We start from the raw sequence: 17,974 nt of genomic DNA, 5'->3' as shown, positions 1-17,974 counted from the left end.
CCTCTCCCTTTGGTGGAGACGTTTCCAGATGAACAACTCTTTGGAATCCAGGTAAGTGAACCATGGTATGCAGATATTGTGAATTACATTGTTTCTAGGAAGATTCCTGATACCATGTCACGTGCTCATAGAGATAGGCTTAAGAAAACTATTAAGCAATATGTTTGGGATGAACCTTATCTGTGGAAATATTGCTCTGATCAATTGATTAGAAGATGTGTGCCTGAACATGAACATAATGCTATACTTTCTTTTCGCCATTCTAAAGCATGTGGGGGTCACTTTGGGTCTAAGAAAACTGCGTTTAAAGTATTGGAATCTGGGTTCTTTTGGCCAACGTTATTTAAGGATGCACATGCTTATTGTTTGACTTGTGATAGATGCCAAAGAACCGGAAATTTAAGCTCTAGAGATCAAATGCTTTTGTCTAATATCATAACTGTTGAAATATTTGATGTCTGGGGTATAGATTTCATGGGACCCTTCCCTTCATCTTTTGGGTGTTTATATATCTTACTTGCAGTGGACTATGTTTCCAAATGGGTGGAAGCAAAGGCCACTCGAACTAATGACTCTAAGGTTGTTGCAGATTTTATCAAGTCTAACATCTTTAGCAGGTTTGGAATGCCTAGAGTCCTCATTAGTGAGGGTGGTTCCCATTTTTGCAATCGGACGATTGAGGCCTTGTTGAAGAAATATGACGTTACACATAAGGTTTCTACACCTTATCACCCCCAAACAAGTGGGCAAGCTAAAGTCTCAAATCGTCAGATTAAGGGGATATTGGAAAAGACTGTGAACCCTAACAGGAAGGATTGGTCCCTACGCTTGGAGGATGCTTTGTGGGCATACAGAACTGCATACAAGACTCCCATTGGAATGTCACCATATCGAATTGTCTATGGCAAACCTTGCCATTTACCTGTGGAGTTAGAGCACAAAGCTTGGTGGGCTGTGAAGCAGTTCAACATGGATATTGATGCCGCTGGGCTTCATAGGAAGTTGCAATTGCAAGAGTTAGAAGAGATTAGGAATGATGCCTTCGAAAGTGCTAAGATTTACAAGGACAAGACTAAGGCATTCCATGATAAAATGATTCGAAGGAAGACTTTTGTTGCATTCTCTTCCATTCTCTTCCATTCTCGTCTCAAACTCTTGTTACAAGGGCCAAAAAGTTCTTCTCTTCCATTCTCGTCTCAAACTCTTCCCAGGTAAACTTCGTTCTCGTTGGATTGGGCCTTTTGTTATCACTAATGTGTTCTCCCATGGAGCTGTGCAGATAAAGAGTGAACAAACAGGTAATGAGTTCAAAGTCAATGGCCATCGCTTGAAGCCTTACTATGAGGCATTTGTGGAACATGAAGTGGAGGATGTACCCCTCCAAGACGTTCCAAACCCTGAGGATTAAATGGAGGTACCAGTCTAGGCTGAAAGACTATAAACATTAAGCGCTGCTTGGGAGGCAACCCAATTCAGAAGTAGCTGTGGAGGAGCCTTCAACGCAGATTTGCTCTTTTTCCTCCCTACTTCTCTATTTTGTCCCTTTTGTTTTTCTTTGAACCTTATTTTCGTAAATTTCATCCCTATATGCTTAAGTGTTTCATTGCATGCTTATTCTTGATTACATTGAGGACAATGCAATATTTAAGTGTGGGGGAAGGGATTTATACTTTTGTCTTGAGTCATATATATTGAAAAATACAAAAAAAAAATCGAAAAATGTCAAAAATAAAATAAAAAAAAATTTTCGTTGCTTTTGTTTTTATTTTGAGTCATAGGATGCCCCTTCAACTGTCTAGGATGATTCTATATCTCTGAAATCATAACTAAAAGAGGATCACAACATTGAGATGATTTTAACATGGTATTCTTTGGTTAATTGAGATATATTGATAGGAGCATAAAATGCGACGTTTATAATGTTTAAACCCTATATTTTGCTAAGTTATTTCCTTTATCTTGATCAATTTAACTTAGTTAGTGTTTTATGATAGGAGCATTTTAATGCGACGTTTTAACTGCATTTCCTTACATTTCTTGCGTCATTTCCTTAGTAAAACTCTGTTTAGGAAAGTTTCCATTCTTTGATTGGGAAAGTTCCTATTTGTATAAAGTTTCTATTTTTGTAGTTTTCATTTCTCATTTCTGGCAAGTTTCTATTTTTCATTTTTAGTAACTTTCTATTTTTCATTTTTAGTAAGTTTCTATTTTTCAAATTAGGTAAGTTTCTATTTTTCATACTAGTTTCTATTTTCAGGACCTCCGAGCTAAAAAGTGGAAATGAACTCACGAAATGAAAGAGGAGCTTGCAAACACCTAGGGGAACAAAAATGAGAGAAAACGGCCCACACATTTGAGCAGAAATGAAGAAACAAGCTTTCCTAGTGCAACCAGGAAACCCTGCGAAATGGAGGAGAGCTTACCAATGAAGTTTCCAATGCAACTATAAAAAGAAATGAAAGAAATGAAGTGTTTTGCGTTGGAAAATAAGAAGGCTTGAAGATGAAGCAACGAAGCCCAAGAACACTTTGAATTTTCGGCAAAATGGATCAAGGCCCAAGCAACTAGGGTTTGTGACGCATGGAAGAAACCCTAGAAGATGTTTGCCGTCCAAAGCAATGAGAGAAACAAGGAAGAGGCGTAGAAAATCAGAATATTAAAGAGAGATTCGGTGGAGATTTTTGAGGGAGAAATAAAAGGAAGGAGAATATATGTTGAACTCGAAAATCTCTCAAAAGAAGTCTAGATACATTCCTTGAAACCCTAAAGGAAGTTTGGCCGAATTGGAAGTGCAAAAATCAGAAAATATCTTAAGGAATTTCGGCAAGTTTATTTAGGAAGATATTCTAGAAAATTATGTGATTGGTTGAGACACATCATAGGGCTTACTTGGCAAGAGGAAATTATGTGGAGTTATCAAGACTTTGCCGTGAGAAACCCTAGAGACTATTACGGCTTGGAGACCAAGTTTGCCGTCCCCTATATAGTCTCTTTTCTTCTCAACGTCAAAGGTTCCCATTCTTTGCGTTTTACATTTTAGAAAAAAATTCAGAAAACTCTCTAGCCTAGCCGTGCTCCTCTCCATCCTCTAGGGCAACCACGAAGTGCAAGCAAGGCCAAGGAAGAAGAAGACAAGCCGTGAACACCATCCATCCTCCACCATCCATCATCACTTCATTCATCTCACCTTCATCACGGTGTAATCCGATTCTCCTTGTAACTTTGTTTGTATTTTCGTTGGTTTTGCCTTAGTTGACACACATGTTTGAACAAGTGTTAATTTCTGAAATTTTATGATTAATTGTTAATTTTCAGATTCATATATTGCGATTTATGGTTGCTTTTGTGTGAGTGTTTGATTAAATTTGCATGATAGAAATCTTTTGTATGATAATCTTGAATGGTTCGAAACATTTAGGGTTTTTATGTGAATGTTGCTACGAATTTGAGAACATGGATCAACTTTTTGGTTTTGTGTTCTTGAATCAATAAGTAGTAAAGGTTTTGTACAAAAACCGAATTTAATCAAAGAAGATTGCAATTAGGTGGACTTTTTCATACTAAGTTGCACATTTGAGTTGATAGCCTTTCTAGGTGCTTATTGCGTTAAACATGTATGATTGACTAGCTTTCTAGGGCTTGAATGCATGTTTGGTAGGGTTAGTCTATGTGCTTTCACTTAGATTAATTAGCATTGAAAGTAAAATATGGGGAATTGTTTGCTTTTAACGTTTCACATGATCAACTCCTCTTGCGTGACTATGATGAACAATGATGAACTTGAATTAATTTTAATCAGGAGTTTCGACTTTGATCCTTGATCTCACATCCCATTGATGTTTTTATGTTTTTGCCTTTTAATTATTTAGTTAACTTAGTTTTATTTGTTTTCTTAACTTAGTTTATTATTCGAAAACCAAAACTAAAAACCCCCCTTTGAATTCGTAAATAATGTGTATATGTGTGAATATTATACTTTGTTTTAATTTTAATTGTTTAATTGTTTGACAATGACAGGTGTACCCTCAATCCCCGGAATAGAACGATCCCTATTTACTTTATACTACTAATGACATTTCAGGGTTAAATTATGCGCTTGCTTTGAGCGTATCAATTTTTGGCGCCGTTGCCGGGGATTGAAAAATCATTTGTCATATTGTGAATATTTGTTTTGTTTTGTTTATAATGTGACCGAAAAAAAAAAAAAAAAAAAAAAAAAAATATTACTTGTTAATTATTCTTGTAATTGTCGAAATTTAGTTAATTAATTACTTAGGTTGTTATTTATATTATTGAACACGAGTTTAATTGTGAGTTGTAAATTAAAGAAGGAATAGGTGAAGTCGTGTTTATTAATATTGGCCTAAACCCCTTATTGGTACCTAGTTCAGGTCCCCTAAGGTTGAGGGCGGCCTTTATTAACATTCATTGAACTATCTTCACACTTAGGACATTTTATATCCAAGTAAGTATAGCCTATGTGAGATGGTGTCTAGGAAGGGGACAACGTTCATAACGGGTTCTGGATTCAGAAGTGCTTACAAATGGGCGTAAACCACTATGTGGGAGTAGCCTATGCCAAAATGGATCCTACCTCTTGTGTTCGCCCTCCCCTACCTGGCCATTTCAATAAGGTTGCCCAAAGGATGTAGGAGGGACTTAGTGTCTTGACGATTATACTTGGGCCGCACGTCCACTTGATTTACCGCTTGGAATTAAATTTGATATCAATAATATTTATGACAAACGAAAATGTAAGAATATGTTGTGATACATTAAGGTATATTGGATTAAACATAATCTTGGAAAGGTAGCTGTTACAGCCCATTGCACTCCGAGATTCCCTGTTCCCGTACCTAAGTGTTAAAAATAATTGTAAAGTAAAAGAAAAAAAAAAAAAAAAAATTGTGAATAGTGACGTTTTGTACTTGTGTGAAAACTTTGTGTATATCTTGTCTAATTATATTTGTAAAGAATTATACTTAAAGAAAATACAAATGGAGTTATAAATTTTGTTAATTACTTAATTGTTGTGAGTGTGTAAAATCGTATGAGTAGACAAGGGCCCTTTTGTTAATATTGGCCTTAACCCTTCATTCTTACCTTTCTAAGGTCTTATGAGGTTGAGGGCGGCCTTTATTAGCATTTGGAGAACAGTTTAACACATGAGTAATTTCCAAGCTGAGTAAGGGGCATTACAGATGGTGTCTTAGGTTGAGACCCTGGGTGATGGGTTCAAATTGGATCTCAGAGATACTATAGACTGTGCGTAAACCACAATGTGGAAGTAGCCAATAGGGGCGTAAACCTCAATGAGGGAGTAGCCTCCGTAGTATCACCAAAATGAGTCCTCCCTCTCACTTACTTCTTAATCTGGCTATCTGGCCTTCTGAAACAAAGGAAAGTGACTTATGTCTAAGCGACTATCCCTATATCGTAGCTCACCAATAGTAGTGGTTTCTATTGGGCTCGACTTACAACTTGGAATCAATTGAGTTATTAACTATGTTTATAACATTTCCATGTAAAAATAAAATACTTGTACATACCCTTCACATGTAAATTGGTTTGTTTCATACTTCTCTCACTTGAACAAACTTTGTAAGTCTCTTTTGTTGCCTTGTGAATAGTGACGTTTTTGTATAAAATATTAACTTGTATATCTTGTATTTTGTAATTTACTAACTTGTGTACTTCTTAATGTTGTTCAGGATATCCATGAATGACCGAGCCTTCTAAAATCCCTAGTGCACGAGAGATTGAAGAAAGACTTGCTCGTTTGAAGAATCCTCCACAACTTGAGTACAGAAGACCTTCCTCTTTGCCATTCAAAGATTACAAATTTAACGAGCAAGGGAAGAGGATCTATTCTTCTGAGGAGTCCACATCACCTACACCTACTCCATCTCCACCTTCACGTACACCTTCACCTTTGGTTTCGTCCAATTCCACACCACCACCTTCACCACCACCGGAAGAAGTTCAAGAAGAGAGAATGGCATCCATTAGAGAACTATCCACAGCAACAGTCGAGGGAGGACCCCCTACAGGCATTGTGTACTCTGCCCCTGCAGCAGGAAGACAAGCAGAATTTGAACTAAAGAGTGGACTATTGCACCAACTCCCTATTTTCCATGGACTTCCTATGGAGGACGCCCACAAGCATCTTAGAGCATTCCAGGTTGTGTGTTCTAACATGCAACCACAAGGAGCAGATGAAAATATTCTGAAGATGAAGGCATTTCCATTCTCCTTAGCTGACAGAGCCAAAGATTGACTATATGAGATTCCTGCTGGACGTATCACCTCATGGGAAACAATGAGGAAGGCCTTCTTGGAAAAATACTTCCCAGCTTCAAAGGTCATCGCACTCAGGAAGAAGCTCAGTGGAATTGAACAAGCCCCAGATGAGTCTTATGCTGCTTACTATGAGAGGTTCAATTCCTTACTTGCACAATGCCCACAACATCAAATGAAGGATGAGACCCTACTTACTTGCTTTTACGAAGGACTCCTACCCTTGGAAAGGCAAATGCTTGATGCTGCAGCTGGAGGAGCTTTTGTGGATAAGTCACCTGCAGCTGGGAGGGAACTTATTGAAAATCGTGCCCTAAACACTCAACAGTATGAGGGTGTGAGACAAACCACTCGTAGAGTCAATGAGGTGAGCACTAGTCCCGCCATTGCGGATCAATTGAGCAAACTCACCCTTCTTGTGAACAAGGTAGCGACTACTCAAGGCCATGGAGGATCTTCTGCTTGTGGGGTATGCTTTACCCAAGGACATCCTACGGATCAATGTCCTCAACTAAGTGAGAATGGTGGTTGGGAGTCTGTGAATGTCCTAGGAGGATATCAAGGGAACCAAGGGGGTCCCCAACGTCCAAGGTATGATCCATATTCGAATACCTATAACCCTGGATGGAGGGATCACCCCAACTTCAAGTGGACCAACAATGAGAATGTTCAGAATCCTCTTGGTGGGAGTTTCCAACGTCCTCAAGGACCTTCATTTCAAGGACCTTCCTTTCAAAGGCCTTACATGCCTCCTCCACAGAACGTAGGGAATTCACATTCCCACTATGATAAGACGATTGAGGCATTGACTAATTCCACTCAGGCATTGACTAGTGCCACACAGACTTTGATGCAAGGACAACAGAACCACATCAAGGACATTGCTGAACTCAAAAAGCAGATGGGACAAGTGGTGGACTTCATGACCAAGTTTCATGAAACTGGTAGGCTTCCGAGCAACACAATTCCAAACCCAAAAGGAGGCTTTGAAGGCCCAACCAGCTGAGGACGAGATGACACCAAGTCTAGGCTGAAAGACTATAAACATTAAGCGCTGCTTGGGAGGCAACCCAATTCAGAAGTAGCTGTGGAGGAGCCTTCAACGCAGATTTTCTTCTTCTTCCCTACTTCTTTATTTTTGTAACTTTTGTTTTTCTTTGAACTTTATTTTCGTAAATTCCATCTCTATATGCTTAAGTGTTTCATTGCATGCTTATAATTGATTACATTGAGGACAATGCAATATTTAAGTGTGGGGGAAGGAATTTATATTTTGTCTTTTATTTTTGAGTCATATATATTGGAAAATACAAAAAATCGAAAAATGTCAGAAAATAAAAATTTTCGTTGCTTTTGTTTTTATTTTGAGTCATAGGATGCCCCCTTCAACTGTCTAGGATGATTCTATATCTCTGAAATCATGACTAAAAGAGGATCACAATATTGAGATGATTTTAACATGGTATTCTTTGGTTAATTGAGATATATGAAAAATGCATGCATGTGTAGTGGATATGGATTGCATGACCTTGGTACAGAATTTGAGCATGTTAGGATGAGTTGTGATTCATAAAGCCCATGTGAGATAATTGAGCCATGTTCCCTTTTCTTGGAGTGAAATGAAAACAAAATATACTCTTAATTTCTTGGCGATGTTTTGATGATCTCAATATTCTTTCATCTTGATTGATTGCTTGCCATAGATTAAGTTTAATGGACTAGAGAATGCTAGAATTCACTCTTGTGCTTGTTGAGACATTATATCAATACATGGCCCTGATTCTGGAAAGGATAGAGGCACCCTAGGAATTACCACCATTGCCATATAAACCTGTGTCCCTAATTGTGCCCGTCGTGGGACCCCCCTAGATTAGCCCCTTTGAGCCTACATTAAGCCTTTTCGTTCATCACCCTTAAAATCCGTAACCATGAAGCTTAGTATAGTGACAACCTTACCCTTTGTCCTAAGGACTTAGTGGAGCTAAATTGAGACTTTACTTGAAGATTTTTGGCGTCAACAATGAAGGATAAGAAGAGGTGAAAGTTCAAGTGTGGGGGAATTTTGTCCATAGAAAAAAAAATATATGAAAGCCGTGAAAAATGAAAAAGAAAAAGAAAAAGAAAAATGTGTACGGCTAAAAAGAAAGGAAAGAAAGAAAAATACATGTTTATGGATTCTAGTCCCCCATACTAAGTGATTTAGGAGTTTGTTTTGAATTGAAGGCCCACTATAGAAAAATTTGGCCTTTGTCCATTTCACGAGAGTTCAAGAGAAGTTTACAATGAAGATTGGGCCCAACATGAAGACATTAGGCCCCTTTATAACACCCCCATGGAATAGTGACGTTTTGGCATACTTGGTGGATTTCTAGAAGTCTCTCTACATTTACATGGGCTCTACTAGGTTTTTAGGACACTTTGTTAATTTCCTTACCCTTCGTTTCTTTAAACCTTGAGCTATGGCCCCATTACAACCCTTGAGAAGACCTTCTTGATCCTTAAGATGGGACAGCCCTTGATGTGGAGATGAGTTGCAAGAGTTGAACCTATGGCTTGGGTCCATCTGTGCAAGTAGTTGATATCCTTCATGAGATATTATACTTGTGCTTTCGTTTCTTGCATTATGTGATATACTTGCTATCTTTCACATATAATTGAGTGTATAAGCTTTTAAGCATTGCCATGATCTGAGAGAAAAAAAAGAGTGGATATACCTTGTGAGGAATTGAATCAAACTTGTTTGAAGCATGCTTAACAGAAACCATCACCATTGTTCCAACCAAGTCCTACTTGTGTATACGTGAATTATGTGTTTTAATTAACTCTCGAATGCCTAAACATTGATTCTTAGTGAAGTGCTAATCTTGGTGTTGTGAAAGTAAGAGATTGCTGAGACAAATAGTTGAAGGGCAATAGAGTCTGTTTGTTTGAGTCTTTAATTTTCGTTGAGTCTTAGTGTGTGTCTTAGTGTGATTTTGCTAAGGGACTAGCAAAAGCTAAGTGTGGGGGAATTTGATAGGAGCATTTTAATGCGACGTTTTAACTGCATTTCCTTACATTTCTTGCGTCATTTCCTTAGTAAAACTCTGTTTAGGAAAGTTTCCATTCTTTGATTGGGAAAGTTCCTATTTGTATAAAGTTTCTATTTTTGTAGTTTTCATTTCTCATTTCTGGCAAGTTTCTATTTTTCATTTTTAGTAACTTTCTATTTTTCATTTTTAGTAAGTTTCTATTTTTCAAATTAGGTAAGTTTCTATTTTTCATACTAGTTTCTATTTTCAGGACCTCCGAGCTAAAAAGTGGAAATGAACTCACGAAATGAAAGAGGAGCTTGCAAACACCTAGGGGAACAAAAATGAGAGAAAACGGCCCACACATTTGAGCAGAAATGAAGAAACAAGCTTTCCTAGTGCAACCAGGAAACCCTGCGAAATGGAGGAGAGCTTACCAATGAAGTTTCCAATGCAACTATAAAAAGAAATGAAAGAAATGAAGTGTTTTGCGTTGGAAAATAAGAAGGCTTGAAGATGAAGCAACGAAGCCCAAGAACACTTTGAATTTTCGGCAAAATGGATCAAGGCCCAAGCAACTAGGGTTTGTGACGCATGGAAGAAACCCTAGAAGATGTTTGCCGTCCAAAGCAATGAGAGAAACAAGGAAGAGGCGTAGAAAATCAGAATATTAAAGAGAGATTCGGTGGAGATTTTTGAGGGAGAAATAAAAGGAAGGAGAATATATGTTGAACTCGAAAATCTCTCAAAAGAAGTCTAGATACATTCCTTGAAACCCTAAAGGAAGTTTGGCCGAATTGGAAGTGCAAAAATCAGAAAATATCTTAAGGAATTTCGGCAAGTTTATTTAGGAAGATATTCTAGAAAATTATGTGATTGGTTGAGACACATCATAGGGCTTACTTGGCAAGAGGAAATTATGTGGAGTTATCAAGACTTTGCCGTGAGAAACCCTAGAGACTATTACGGCTTGGAGACCAAGTTTGCCGTCCCCTATATAGTCTCTTTTCTTCTCAACGTCAAAGGTTCCCATTCTTTGCGTTTTACATTTTAGAAAAAAATTCAGAAAACTCTCTAGCCTAGCCGTGCTCCTCTCCATCCTCTAGGGCAACCACGAAGTGCAAGCAAGGCCAAGGAAGAAGAAGACAAGCCGTGAACACCATCCATCCTCCACCTTGAAGATTGCTTTCGAAATTCAAGAGACCACATCATCACTTCATTCATCTCACCTTCATCACGGTGTAATCCGATTCTCCTTGTAACTTTGTTTGTATTTTCGTTGGTTTTGCCTTAGTTGACACACATGTTTGAACAAGTGTTAATTTCTGAAATTTTATGATTAATTGTTAATTTTCAGATTCATATATTGCGATTTATGGTTGCTTTTGTGTGAGTGTTTGATTAAATTTGCATGATAGAAATCTTTTGTATGATAATCTTGAATGGTTCGAAACATTTAGGGTTTTTATGTGAATGTTGCTACGAATTTGAGAACATGGATCAACTTTTTGGTTTTGTGTTCTTGAATCAATAAGTAGTAAAGGTTTTGTACAAAAACCGAATTTAATCAAAGAAGATTGCAATTAGGTGGACTTTTTCATACTAAGTTGCACATTTGAGTTGATAGCCTTTCTAGGTGCTTATTGCGTTAAACATGTATGATTGACTAGCTTTCTAGGGCTTGAATGCATGTTTGGTAGGGTTAGTCTATGTGCTTTCACTTAGATTAATTAGCATTGAAAGTAAAATATGGGGAATTGTTTGCTTTTAACGTTTCACATGATCAACTCCTCTTGCGTGACTATGATGAACAATGATGAACTTGAATTAATTTTAATCAGGAGTTTCGACTTTGATCCTTGATCTCACATCCCATTGATGTTTTTATGTTTTTGCATTTTAATTATTTAGTTAACTTAGTTTTATTTGTTTTCTTAACTTAGTTTATTATTCGAAAACCAAAACTAAAAACCCCCCTTTGAATTCGTAAATAATGTGTATATGTGTGAATATTATACTTTGTTTTAATTTTAATTGTTTAATTGTTTGACAATGACAGGTGTACCCTCAATCCCCGGAATAGAACGATCCCTATTTACTTTATACTACTAATGACATTTCAGGGTTAAATTATGCGCTTGCTTTGAGCGTATCATTTTACAGGTAAAATGGAGTCTCAAAGTCCAAAAATGGCTAAGGAAGGCACAAGTGGCGCAGAAATGAAGAAAAATGAAGAAATGGAAGTTTTCCCAGTTTGACTGTGATAAGGAATCCCAGTTGGAGTAGGAGTCTGAAGCTGACTTGGACTATGATACGTGCAAAAGCATCGCCAATTTAAACCCTGAAAAATATCATCGTTAGTATAGAGCAAATAGGGTATCGTTCAAAACCGGGGATTGAGGGTGCTAACATGTGAGAACAAATTAAAGAAAAGAATATACAAGTCACGAAATCAATGATACAATATACAAGTTTTTACGAAAATATTACAAGTTTACAAGCATGCATAGAATTAGAACAAACAAAGAATCACAAAGAGTTAGAGAGAGAGCACATACATGTTACGAATTAGAAAGCAAAGGAATGAGAGAAAGAAACGAAATTCACAAGTATATATATTGACAAGGACGAAATTAAAGAGAAAACAAGTTAGAAAAGGTTTTGGAATCCTACTCCTATTTATACACAATTTACAAATCCATATCACATAGGGAATCCATATACAACAAGGATTACTAGTTATTATCTACTTAGAATTATTAATCTACAAGAAAACAAAATCCCTAAAAAAAACACCAAGAAAATCCCTAAATTTTAGCAATCCCTAAAAAACACAAAACAAATCCCTAAAAAACACCAAATTAATTCCTAGAAAACACTAACACATATTTACTATTCACGGAGACACTATTCACGAATTTTAAAAACATTTTTTATTTATTTTATTTTATATGAACATGCTACCTAAAAACTCTAAGTTAATTTTAATTATTTACAAATATACAAAAACACATAATATAAAGATGGGGGGGGTTTTTGAAGATTGAAAAACATAAATTTCGAAAACATTAAATAGTAAAAATCGTTTCTATACAAAGGTGGGAAAAGAAGAATTTTCGAAGAACAACTTATCAAGAACCATTCAAGAACAACATATTCATGCATCCCTTAATCTTTATTAGTTACCATGGAAAGCTATCAACCAAGACACAAAGATCAAAGCAACCATTGTCCCTTTTTACTTTCTTTCTTAAGTTAAATCGAAATAGCAAGAACCAAATCAATTTTATTTTGAAAAGTTCGATATCACACACTCAAAGCAACTGCGTTGAAAATCCCGTTTTCAAATCATTAAGTTCAAGAAAGAATCAATAGACATGCAAATCCAAGCACTCAAAGCAAGTCAACTTATCATCACATGCATAACCTAATTTCGACTCAAAGCAAGCCTTTACTACTTTTTCGAATTAGGTTTCACAAAGCATCAAACCTAATTACTAGCAAGTTACATGCAAGTCTTCCTATGTTTCGAACCACAAGAACGTTCCATGTAATGAAGCACAAAATCAGATTATCAATCCATATATTCGGCAATTAATCAAGACAAAGGACACACAAACACATCAATCATTGAATAGAACATCAAAATTATACTTGAAAACAGTTTTGCATACTCAAAAGATTCGGTTTACACATAGACAATCCAAAGCAGAAAATCTATCTAACAATTACACAAAACCGTGAAGTAGATGTATGATAAGGCTTATGAACAACCCTTAGTTACGTCCCAAGGTCCAAAGCAGCTCCTTAGCACGGCAACAAGTGATGAACACGGCTATGGAGGGTGATGGCACGGCTTGCTCCTTGAAGAATTATGAAAACCTGAAACTTGAGAGCACACAAGTGAGAATACGAAATTGTGGAGAAAATTCTGAACCTTGAGACGTCTAATAAACTAGGTATATATAGGAGAACGTCTCAAAGCACTCCCAATTCGTTTCTACTTGGTTTCTCCAAAGTTGTGTTGATCTAGGACTTGTTTGGCACAAAGCAGATTTCCGGCAGACTTGACCTCAGTGCACTAAAACGGCCATAACTTCTTCTAGAAAATAGATATCGACGAGCTGTAAAATGTTCTGGAAACTAGACATCTGTAGCTTTCCAACCATATAAAGATCATAATTTTCTGAGCTCTGAGCGATTTTCTATGCCCCGTTGAAGTTGACTGATCTGCACAGGCAGTAATCCGAATCTGTAATGGATTTGACTTTTAAAGCACAACTTAAGTCTAATTCGGTTTTCCTTCACATCACATGCCTCTCACATGTCTTCCACGCCTTGTTGAAGAATGAAACGTCAAGAACTCCCTAGGACCTTCAAGAATCTCACGGCAATTCCAATCCATACTCAACTAGAAATCCAAACTCCACATTGCTTTGAAATCCGAATTCCTTGTTGTTTTCTCTTCCATGTGCACGGCATATGATCTTCTTGAGACTTCTAGATACTTCATGAACGTTCCAAGGCTCTCCTAGTATGAGTAGAACTCCATATGCAAGTAGGTTTCCTAGTTGAATACTGCTTTCTTTTCCGAGATACTTCTACACTCTTCCGGAACCTTCTTGAGTAATCCTTATCCAACAGGGACTCCTTATCACACTAGGTTTCCTTATCTGAGTAGAATTGGGTTTCCTTGTCCAAGTAGAACTCCTAGTCCAAGTCAGCTTCAGACTCCTACTTCAACTGGGATTCCTTTTCCTAGTCAAACTGGGAGAACTTCCATTTCTTCATTTCTTTCCATTTCTGCGCCACTTGTGCCTTCCTTAGCCATTTTTGGACTTTGAGACTCCATTTTACCTGTACAAACACTAACTAAGTTAAATTGATCAAGATAAAGGAAATAACTTAGCAAAATATAGGGTTTAATGATACGCTCAAAGCAAGCGCATAATTTAACCCTGAAATGTCATTAGTAGTATAAGTAAATAGGGATCGTTCTATTCCGGGGATTGAGGGTACACCTGTCATTGTCAAACAATTAAACAATTAAAATTAAAACAAAGTATAATATTTACACATATGCACATTATTTACGAATTAAAAGGGGGTTTTTGATTTTGGTTTTTCTGAAAATTAAACTAAGTTAACAAAATAATTAAAATGCTAAAACATAAAAATATAAATGGAATGCAAGAACAAAGATCAAAATCGAAACATATGATTAAAATTAATCCAAGTTCATCATTGTTCATCATAGTCATGCAAGAGGAATTGATCATGTGAAACGTTCAAAGCAAACAATTTCCCATATTTTACTTTCAACGCTAATTAATCTAAGTGAAAGCACATAGACTAATCCTATCAAACATGCATTCAAGCCCTAGAAAGCTAGTCAATCATACATGTTTAACGCATTAAGCATCTAGAAAGGCTATCAATTCAAATGTGCAACTTAGTATGAAAAAGTCCACCTAATTGCAATCTTCTTTGATTAAATTCGGTTTTTGTACAAAACCTTTACTACTTATTGATTTAAGAACACAAAACCAAAAAGTTGATTCATGTTCTTAAATTCGTAGCACCAATTATATAAAAATCCTAAAAGTTTCGAACCCTTTAAGATTAACATACAAAAGATTTCTATCATGCAAATTTAATCAAACACTCACACATAAGCAACTATAAATCGCAAAACATGAATCTGAAAATTAGTAATTAATCATAGAATTTCAGAATTCGAAAATTGTTCAAACACATGTGTCAACTAGGGCATAACCAACGAAAATTACAAAGCAAAGGTTACAAGGAAGAATCGAATTACACCAAGAGATGGAGATGGTGATGAACGAAAAGGTGATGTGGTCTCTTGAATTTCGAAAGCAATCTTCAAGGATGGTGATGGATGATGTGCACGGCTTGTCCTCTTCTTCCTTGGCCTTGCTTGAACTTCGTGGTTGCCCTAGAGGATGGAGAAGAACACGGCTAGGCTAGAGAGCTTTTCTGAATTTTTTCTAAAGTTGTAAAACGCAAAAGTGGGAACCCTTGACGTTGAGAGAAGAGAGGAATATATAGGGGACGGCTTCTTGGTCTCCAAGGCCGTCCAAAACCCTAGAAAAGCTCACGGCAATTGCTTGCACTTCCACATAATTTCCTCCAATGACTTCTTGCCACATAAGCCCTATGAGGTGTCTCAACCAATCACATAATTTCCTAGAATATTTCCCTTGATTTTCTTGCCGAAATTCTTGAGATAATTTCTGATTTTCTGTCTTTAAATTCGGCCAAAACTCTTTAGGGAATGTAGGAATGTATCTAGTCTTCATGTGAGCTTTTCTTGGTCTCCACCTTTTTCTCTTTCCTTAAAACTCTCTAGGGAATATCTTTGCCGTCCAAAACCCTAGGAATTTCACGTTCTCCGTTGTTTATCTCTTCCTTTTTCACGGCAAAACATCTAGGGTTTATCTCCAAGTATTTTCTTTCCATAAAAATAGCCCTAGATAATCTCCCTAGAAAATCTCTTTTTAATTTCTGATTTTTGGACGCCTCTTCCTTGTTTCTCTCTTGCAAATTCACGGCAAAACATCTTTAGGGCTAGGGTTTGCGTCACAAACCCTAGTTCCATGGGCTTTGGTGGGCTTTTATCCAATTAGCCGAAAATCCAACAAGTCTTGAGAGTTTTTGGGCCTCCATGCGTCACTTCTATGCCATGTCATCTTCCAACGTCACAACACTTTATTTTCTTCATTTCTTCTCAAATGTGTGGACCGTTTTCTCTCATATTTGTTTGTCTTGATGTTCGCAGGCTCCTCTTTCCATTTGTGAGTTCATTTCCACTTTCTAGCTCGGAGGTCCTGAAAATAGAAACTAGTATGAGAAATAGAAACTTTCCTAATTTGAAAAACAGCAACTTACCAAAAATGAAAAATAGAAAGTTACTAAAAATGAAAAATAGAAACTTGCCAGAAATGAGAAATGAAAACTACAAGAATAGAAACTTTCTAAAAATGGAAAATAGAAACTAAGAAAAATGGAAACTTTCTACAAATAGGAACTTTCCCAATCAAAGAATGGAAACTTTCCTAAACAGAGTTTTACTAAGGAAATGACGCAAGAAATGTAAGGAAATGCAGTTAAAACGTCGCATTAAAATGCTCCTATCAAATTCCCCCACACTTAGCTTTTGCTAGTCCCTTAGCAAAATCAAACAAAGACACACACTAAGACTCAACGAAAATTAAAGACTCAAACAAACAAAGACTCTATTGCCCTTCAACTATTTGTCTCAGCAATCTCTTACTTTCACAACACCAAGATTAGCACTTCACCAAGAATCAATGTTTAGGCATTCGAGAGTTAATTAAAACACATAATTCACATATACACAAGTAGGACTTGGTTGGAACAATGGTGATGGTTTCTGTTAAGCATGCTTCAAACAAGTTCGATTCAATTCCTCACAAGGTATATCCACTCTTTCTTCTCTCAGATCATGGCAATGCTTAAAAGCTTATACACTCAAGTATATGTGAAAGATAGCAAGTATATCACATAATGCAAGAAACGAAAGCACAAGTATAATTTTCTTTAAAGATCTCATGAAGGATATCAACTACTTGCACAGATGGACCCAAGCCATAGGTTCAACTCTTGTAACTCATCTCCACATCAAAGGCTGTCCCATCTTAAGGATCAAGAAGGTCCCCTCAAAGGTTGTAATGGGGCCATGGCTCAAGGTTTAAAGAAACGAAGGGTAAGGAATTTAACAAAGTGTCCTAAAAACCAAGTAGAGCTTATGTAAATGTAGAGAGTCCTCGAAATATGTCACCAAGGCATTGCAAAAACGTCACTTTCTCCTAGTGGTCACATAAAAGGGCCTAATGTCTTCATGTTGGGCCCAATCTTCATTGTAAACTTCCCTTGAACTCTAGTGAAATGGACAAAGGCCAAATTTTTCTGTAGTGGGCCTTCAATTCAAAGCAAACTCCAAGATCACTAAGTATGGGGTACTAAAGTCCATAAACATATTCTCTTTTCTTTTTCTTAGCCGCTTACATATTTTCATTTTTTCCTTTTTCTTTTTCTCGGCTTTATCATACATTTTTCATTCATGGACAAGTTTACCCCCACACTTGAACCTTCACCTCTTCTTATTCTTCAAAATTGACGTCAAAAATCTTCAAGTAAAGTCTCAATTTAGCTCCACTAAGTCCTTAGGACAAAGGGTAGGGTTATAGCTATACTAAGGCTTAGGTTAAAGATTTTAAGGGTGATGAAAGAAAAGGCTTAACGTAGGCTCAAAGGGGTTTATCTAGGGGAGTCCCACGACGGGCACAATTAGGGACACAGGTTCATTTGGCAATGGTGGTAATTCCTAGGGTGCCTCTATCCCTTCCAGAATCAGGGCCATATATTGATATCACGTCTCAACAAGCACAAGAGAGAATTCTAGCATTCTCTAGTCCATCAAACTTAATCTATGGCAAGTAGTCAATCAAGATGAAAGAATAATGAGATCATCAAAACATCGCCAAGAAATTAAGAATATATATTTCGTTCACTCCAAGAAAAAGGGACATGGCACAATTATCTCACATGGGTTTATATGAATCAAACTCATCTTAACATGCTCATATTCTGTACCAAAGTTTCGAAATCCATATCCACTA

At 36.8% G+C, this 17,974-nt stretch overlaps 1 pseudogene; it reads left to right on the top strand.

Moving 5' to 3' along the window:
• The window catches only part of LOC133730625 (uncharacterized), a 94,148-nt pseudogene that overhangs the window by 60,178 nt on the left and 15,996 nt on the right, over positions 1 to 17,974 (top strand).

Source organism: Rosa rugosa, chromosome 2, assembly GCF_958449725.1.
Source record: "Rosa rugosa chromosome 2, drRosRugo1.1, whole genome shotgun sequence".
Classification (NCBI taxonomy): Eukaryota; Viridiplantae; Streptophyta; class Magnoliopsida; order Rosales; family Rosaceae; genus Rosa; species Rosa rugosa.
The sequence above is the reverse complement of the archived record's forward strand: the minus strand, read 5'-3'. Positions and strand labels throughout refer to the sequence as shown.